This window comes from Anser brachyrhynchus (assembly GCF_964034855.1).
Source record: "Anser brachyrhynchus genome assembly, chromosome: 2".
Lineage (NCBI taxonomy): Eukaryota > Metazoa > Chordata > Aves > Anseriformes > Anatidae > Anser > Anser brachyrhynchus.
The window spans coordinates 153,517,842-153,526,023 of NC_137695.1; the positions used below are offsets into that span (position 1 = coordinate 153,517,842).

Below are 8,182 nucleotides of genomic sequence, written 5' to 3' on the forward strand. Positions count from 1 at the left end.
GACTGGGGGCTGGAGCACCTCTCCTGTGAAAACAGGCTGAGGGTGTTAGGGTTGTTCAGCCTGGAGAGGAGAAGGCTCTGGGGAGACCTTACAGCGGCCTTCCAGTGCCTGAAGGGGGCCTACAGGAAAGCTGGGGAGGGACTCTTTGTCAGGGATTGGAGTGATAAGGCAAGGGGGAATGGCTTTAAACTAAAAAAAGTTGATTTAGATGAGATATAAGGATGAAATTCCTTACTGTGAAGGTGGTGAGGCACTGGCACATGTTGCCCAGAGAAGTTGTGAATGCCCCATCCCTAGCAGTGTTTAAGGCCAGGTTGGATGGGGCTTTGGGCAACCTGGTCTGGTGGGAGGTGTTCCTGCCCGCAGCAGTGGGGTTGGAATTGGATGATTTTAAGGTCCCTTCCAATCCAAACCATTCTATGATTCTTTGATATCCCCACATGAACTACTAGAGCAAATTAGTCAACTGCTTATAACTGTTCTTAAAGACCAGGCTACCATGCCAAACTGTTTCCCAAGATATGCTGTGAACTTCCCATTTAATTGTCATAGTGTAAAAAGGAACCTTGAAAGAGTAAAATATCTTCCACTGGAGTCAAGAAAATTGGGGAATCCTACTGTTTTTACTGAGCATTCATTTGATCTACCCAAATGATCTGCAATGATTTTAGTGTTCCTTTTAATTTTGGCAAGAACAAAAAAAGGCATTGTGCATGGGAGAAACAACAAAACATAAGGAGTCTGTTTTTCCATGGTGAGGATGCTGATTCTCAAACACAGGTGTGCACATGTGGCAGCACACCCTCAGCAGGGGCACCCACATCACTTCTGCTATTGTCAAATTCCTTGAGCACCTCACATTTTAACATCTCTATCCTACTGTCACTTCGGGTGAAGTGACCAATGAACGAAGGGAATTGATATATAAACCCTTTTTCCTACAGGAAATAAATGAAAATCCCAGCTTTCAAGACTTTCTAGACCCCTCTCCAGTAGCTTGGTTTGAGGCCAGCTAGTCCAGAGCATGCCCATTCTCAAGGGCACCTCTCAGTTCACTTATTGTTGAAATTTTGGTTCAAAGTTTCCAAAGTTGAAGTTCAGCCTGTTCAGATGTTTGTGTAACTGCAGTGCAAGCAACTCAGATTCAGAACTTGCGGCCTCTAGTTCCCTACTTATGACATAGTATCTGTTCTGTTTATACTGAAAAATATTAAGTATGGAAACCATACACATCCTAAGTAGTTTCTCATTAATGTATTAAAGCCTCTTTTTACTGCACCAGTATTATCCAGAAACCTGTATATGTCAAATCACATACCAATTCCTCCTGAATCCATTCATGAATTATTCTTGAAGGCCACAGACCTTATTAGTACTCGGGAGATTGTACAAATGTTTAAGGAACACTAGTTTTGTAGCATCTACTCCTATTTTACCATTTTATCCACCATCACTAAGCTCTTGCTGTGTGCAAGACAGAGTACCTGCTGTTTACATGAGTACTGGTGATAAAAACAGTGTGTCAAACTTTGTTAGACTTTAGTTAAGAGAACACGAGATTTTTAAAAGCATGCTCCCAGAGCCAAGTTCAGACTGCACCAGCTTAACAGGTGAAGTTTTGCTGTAAGTTGCCAGTAACAGAGTAGACTAAAAACAGCAAGGTAGGCTTACATGTTTGCCTTTGATAGCTCTTGTTTACAGAGTATTTCTATTGCTTGCCCCAGTGGTGTTTTTTCAGCAGCTGTATCTTTGACACAGTTGTATATAAAATAATAATAAAAAAGTAAACGAAAACTCAGAAGAAATCATAACAGTGTAACACTTAACAGAGTATCTGGACATACAGCTTTGGGTTGTCTTTGACCTCTTCCATGCCTCTACTACTGCATTTTTTAGGTTCAAAATACAGTTTATATTTAAATAGACAACTCAGAAAAAAAAAAAATCCAAATTACATAGCTGGTAAATACCTCCATCTGGAAAGTAAAAGTAGTCCAGTTCTGGGGATGGGGTACAAAATTGGGCACTGGGGGCTTCATAAAACAGTGGGTAAGATATGGAGTGATACAAGCGTTTCATAAGAAAACCATAATACAGTGGAAAGCACTAACCAAAACATCCTCACTAGCAGAAGTGAGATCTCATATTTCATGAGATCCAGTACATAGGCTTTGCCTCCGCTGCAAACACCGCAGTGAAGTGCTATGAACCTTAGCAGTGCCTGGAAGTGCTCACAGTAAACTGCACCTAGCATCACATATTAAGACAATAACCCCACAGAAACAACTGACTAGTAAAGGCTGGACACCAATCAAGTCTGTCGTCTGCTCCAAATCCAACGTGGAGCTGCGACAGCACAGAAACACAAGCAACAAGCGCCAGTAGTCAACTTCCGTAAGAAAGTATGTGCCTTCGCTTCACAGCTGTTTACCAGCCCAGCCCGCTGCTGTCACGGGAGGCAGCAGCATCCAGCAGCTGCCCCAGTCGCCACTCCCACCCACCAGTGCACAGCCCCTGTTCTGCGAAGAGCCACTCGCTCCTTCACCTCCTCAGCCTGCAGCCAGCAAGAAAAAGAAAAGAGACAGAAAATGAAAAAGAAGAAACAAACAAACAAAAAAGATACGGAAAAAAAAGAGATAGGAAAAAAAAAAGAGATAGAAAGAAAGAGATAGGAAAACGAGAAAGATAGAAAAAGAAAACGAGAAAGATGATACAAAAAGAGAAAGATAGGAAAAGAAAAAGATGATAGAAAAAGAGAAAGAGAAAAAAAAAGAAAGAAAAAGGTTGAGTGACTGAGTGGATGGATGGATGGATGGATGGATGGATGGATGGATGGATAGATAGATAGATAGATAGATAGATAGATAGATAGATAGATAGATAGATAGATAGATAGATAGATAGATAGATAGATAGATAGATAGATAGATAGATAGATACTCGCGGTACTTGCCGCAACAGCTGCTCTCCGTGCGCCGCCGCCGCCGCGCTCCGACCGCCGCTGCCTTCCCCCGCGGGTCGGATTTATAGCCCGCGCCCCGCCCGCCGGGCGGCGCTGCCCGCCGCCACCGCCGCCGCCGCCTCCCCGCCGGGAGCACGGGGCGGGCCGCCACCCGATCCGCCGCTCCGCCCGGCCCGGCCCGGCGCCCCAGGGCTCCCCCCGCCGCCAGCCGATGCCTGCAGCGGTTACAGCCCGCACGCCTCTTCCGCGCAGGGTCTCTATATGTCAGCTGCCCCCTTGTCGTAACCCCACGTCTGCCCCTTTCCTCGGGGTCATGCAGCCCAGGCGGGGGGAGGCTGATGTCTGAACGGCTGAGACCTTCTGCCCTGCTTCACGAAGTGTTTACTGCGCAGGGTGTGAAGTGTTGCACACAGTTTGATGAGGAGACGGGAGTTTAAACAGGAGGTTTTCCCAGTGGCCCAAAGAGAAGCATTCCTGGGAAAAGCTGAGAAAAGGACTACAACTGGGGTGTCCTGGCACAGGTGGTCAAAATCATGCGGATGTGTGTAATACTATATAAAAATAAGTCTGTTTACCAAATCCTGAATTGCAAAACTTATGCTTGTGCATTACCATCACCACTAGGAATGAACACTGATCTCAGCAGAAACAAAATAATGCCTTCCTATGTTTCTGATGAAGTTCAGAGGGTACAATGGGAGCAACAAGTGCTGTGTGAGTTTCCCAGAGAACAGCTCTTTGGCAAGAAGCGCAGCTAATCGTTTATTCCAAAAAGGGGCCCTAGCGGGCTGAGTAAAGAATATCTTCATATACACAGTTCTGCGTGTAACTACCCGCAAAGGGACAGGTTAAACTGTGACAGCCTGGGCTGCTTTTTCTGTGACTTTCTGTAAAGCACACTTACTCCATGTGTGTGATTTTACTTAACAGCCTCACTTTTATGACAGGTTACTCTGCCCCAAACTGATGAAATGCACAGAATGTTATCATACTCCCTCATGTAGTGGCTTGAAGACAAAATCAGAAATTCCTGAAACTCTGGTAAACTCTGTCTTTGTTTTATTGCTACACAATAAGCTTATTAAGTCTAGTCTACAAAAGCTTGCTGCTGTTCAAATGCATATTAGCTTCTCTCCTCCTAACCCAGCTTCTGCACCTGAGTGAAAAGTGCTGACCTTGGAAAAAGAACCCTGGAAAACTGGTTCCTATTTCACCATGTTGTACAGCTCAAACTATGAAATATTATTGTTTAATAAATCTAATTTCTTATCAGCTTTTCTTACTTTTGATTAGTTAATGTATGCAAGGATTAAAAGTATTTCTAAAACAACAAAAGAGAAGCATTTGTCATTCTAAGACAAACAGAGCTGCTTTGTGCGTTTTTTTTTTTTTTTTTCATAAAAGGTCTAACCTTTTTCATACCCATTTTAAACTACAAGGCCAGGAATCCAATGAAACCATGAAAAATAATTTATAACTGAGCCAAGTTTGAAGTCAGATCTTCAGAATGAAGTCATCTAATCACTGGCTCCCTGTGTTTGTTATGGAAGATCTGTCTAGCTCAGTGGCTCTTAAAGTTATGGAACAAGTGCAAATGCTAGAACAAGAAGATGGGCTTGACTAATTTTCCAAGGGATTAATCCTTCCTTCATCTGATCATGAAACAAAATCCTAGCTCAGAAGCATTCAGTCCTTCAGAAAACAGATCTGGGTCAGTGTCTGAACTATGTGGTCTGGCCTATCCTCAAGCAGTTTTTCAATCTGCTGTGCTTGGCCGCTTTTTAGGGAAGGGGCCAAAAGCTCCAGAGATTCAAATGGAATGAACCATTCCATGGGCAGTAAATGAAGATTTCTGCAGTAAAAACAAGTACTGAGCTTGGAATGAATGAGAGAACTGGCACAAAGTGTTTTATTTTGCTTTGACCTTTGCAGTTTGTTATTTAGAACACATGTAGTGATGTAGTGTTGGACTCTCAAAAATATTGGAGACAGACAGGCAGAAGCCCCCAGGAACTGGTAGCTGCTAGCCCAGGTGAGTAGGAAAGCCTGTGAATGCGTGCATCCAGACTGAGCCCTCACTAGCTCTAGCACTGTTCCTATCTATTTTGTTAGTTATAAGACTGAGAATAACACAGTGATTCACAATGTCTTTTGAGGGTGATTGGTGGATTACAAAAGAAAATGAAGTCATTCCAAAAATCCAAGTTAGGAAGTATTTTACTATGTGAAGATGTAATTGCTGAAGTTTGTACTCAGAGAGCCAAATCCTGCAATGTGCCAGAAAGGAGCACAGCTAAAGCTTGGGGAACATCATTTCCCTTGGCTTCAGACAGTCTACTTAGAAGACAGGTAGGGAAAAAAAGGAATTTCAAGGCTTAATTTGCTTGAGTGGCACTGCTGACAATGCAGTAGCCACTGCCTGGGTGAGCTTTCGCCCTGTGTTGGGCTGCATAACTGCTCACACTGCATTCCCATAGTGGCTGAATGGCTCGTGTGCCATTAGCAGAACATGTAAAGACATGTACTTTAGGAACCACTGTGCTAGGGAGACAGACAAGCTGCCACCCACGTGGGCCAACTGGCAAGCTAATGAACACTTCTACTATAAATGTTATTTTATTTAATAAAACAGCTTTATGTAGCTGGCATGTACTTGCCCTTTTCAAATGAGCATCTCTTTAAGAGACAGCTGTCCAGTCACTGGTGTTCATTCCTTTACCAGATCAACCAGGTTGTTCAAACTAGACTGAAAGCACCACTGCTCTCCAGTTCTGTCTATGACTTCCACTTGAGATAGCCACACCAATCTCCAAGATTTTTAAAAGTAAAGTAAACAAGTCATTGATTTACTGTTTTACTAAACTGGGCTATTGCACACCTGAAGACACATATGCACAAAGAAGGGAAATTTAATACTTTCATGCTAGAGAAAGATTCCTGTTCAGTACATAATCATATGCGCTAATGAGAAATCTGCCTATGTGTTCCAATACCTGGAAGTAACAATATTTTAGCATTCAGATAACACTTTAAAGCCATTTACTAATCAATGCTTACAAGGCTCCAGGAGAAAGAGGATGGTGCAAATGAAGAAAGACCAGAGTAGAGACCTAATCCAAAGGCCACTGAAAGATAGCAATATAATCTGTCTCAATGCTATGAAAACAGATTTTAATTATGAGACTGTTCTTCTTTCCTTAGACATTATATTTATTGCTATGCCAACATTAACACAGGAAATTTCAGTGGTTGTGCTGCTACAGCAAGGAAGGAAAAAGAGTTGAATGAAGTAGGAGCACAACATTATTGTTATTATTTATTTTTTTTAAAGCCCTTTTCTTTAGAAAGATTTCTGCACGCCATTTACATTTAAGCAGTGGTAATATTATTAGTCACTGCAAGAGTAACTGGGTGTTCCCTTGTTCTCACTAACAATACAGCAGGGATAATTTTGGATTAAGTTACATGTTTTATGAAAAATATACTTGATGTTTGCTGGTTCATGTCAAAAGAATTCCCTGTGTGACCCATCAGATATCACACCTCATCCAGGGGGAATTTTATTCTACTGCAGCCTTTGTTGTTGTCTTTGGATCCCTTGATGTTGTTGACATGTAGCCATATGGATCAGTTGTTCTCCAAAAATTATCCAATGCAGCTTTGAATCAGGGCACTGACCTCAATAAAAATTATAAATAAATATCACAGCAGATCACAGATTCACATGCCCTTGTCACAGATTTCCCTGATATTATTCATATCCCCACATAAGTACTTATTTCCAGTTTGGAAACAGCTTTTGGCAGGTTTATCTGGTTCAGTAAGAGCATAGATGTGGGGTGAGTCATTGGTCTTGCAATATGAATTTCCTACCATTTGCAAAGGAAGTAGCAGATTATTATTTTTTTTAATTTATTTTTTTTGGGGGGGGGGCGGGTATATTTGTTTAGAAGACCAGAGTTTTCTCTGCATATTAATGTGATAAATGAAGTGGCTGGCTTTGGTTTTTGTTTTGTTTTGTTTTCAATCGGTATGTACCTTCAAGAGATTTCTAGTGGAGCATTTTGCTAAGAGAAGCATTTTTTGCACGATATTCTGTGAATTGGGGTGGGACCTATGAGCAAAATTCACAGCAGGACTCAGCTGCGGAGTGACAGGGCTCCCTAGCTCTGCATTCAGCACTCAGCGCTTTCAGCTCGATGTATGGGAACTACTAAGTGCCTAAGAACTGGTTTTCTGAGAAGTAAACATGATGAGTGCTAAATATTAAAGCTAGCCAAAAGAAAGTGCCAAGAAAGACAAGATCTAAAATAGACTTCGTGTTTATTTCCACATAAGGTTTTTGGCTCTGAGTTGTCTCTGAGAAAAAAATACCTATAGTCTGTTAGTCAGTGCTTTCTCCAGTACTGCTGCATAGTCCATAACCTACAGATAGCGCAGGCATCTGAGAGACTCAGTTTCAGATACCATACTCATCCAGTTGGGTTTGAGCACAGTTCTCCTGCTTACCAGGAAAAAGTCTTAACCACAGCCTACTGGTAGTTATATACCCATTGCACAACATTTTCCTTGCAATTTCTCTTGTTGAAGCTAATGCATTTTGTAAAAAATCATCAAACCAGATGGGGGAAAAAAAAAAAAAAAGAAATATTTTGTTCTGCAGCTCACAGATGTCATTGCAAAGGCAGGGAGATTGCTCCATATCCCTACTACAGTTAGAAACACTTGCTGCATAATACACTGATACTTCCACTCCTCGTTTAAATAGGGCTCAGATTGCAATGTCCACATTAAAGCATGTCTCTCACACCAAGAACGCGTTAACTTTTTCCAAGCTGTCTTTTGTGCAGAGATTAAGCCAGCAGGGACTCTCTGAAACTTGTACACAGTTAGACAAAAGGGAGCAAATCCCAACCGGGGTTTCAGTTAACATCTAGAACAACTCCTCTTCCCAGGATGACAATGGTTTCACACACATCAAGCATTAAAGACCAGCATTTCCTGGATTTGGTGGTAGTCCAATAAGGGATTTAAAGGTTTCAGTGATACCTATGTTTTGGATTTAAGAGGTTCAGATGAATTCAGCTTGCATGTTTACCACAATTGGAGTGCAATACAGTGCTACTATCTTGCCTGATTTAACCTCAAGTTTTCTACTCAGGCAGGTTCTTTGCTACTAACTATCTTGCCTGATTTAATCTTGAGTTTTCTACTCAGGCA

The 8,182-nt window shown here is 41.9% G+C and overlaps 1 protein-coding gene across 1 annotated transcript in view; it reads right to left on the bottom strand.

Annotated features, from left to right (window-relative positions):
* Window positions 1-3,082, bottom strand: part of NDRG1 (N-myc downstream regulated 1) — a 42,763-nt gene extending 39,681 nt beyond the window's left edge. The window contains exon 1 of the mRNA XM_080580716.1: window positions 2,954-3,082. The gene's annotated coding sequence lies outside the window, so the exon portion shown is untranslated. The remainder of the gene's footprint in view (window positions 1-2,953) is intronic.
* Between the last annotated feature and the right edge of the window lie 5,100 nt (window positions 3,083-8,182).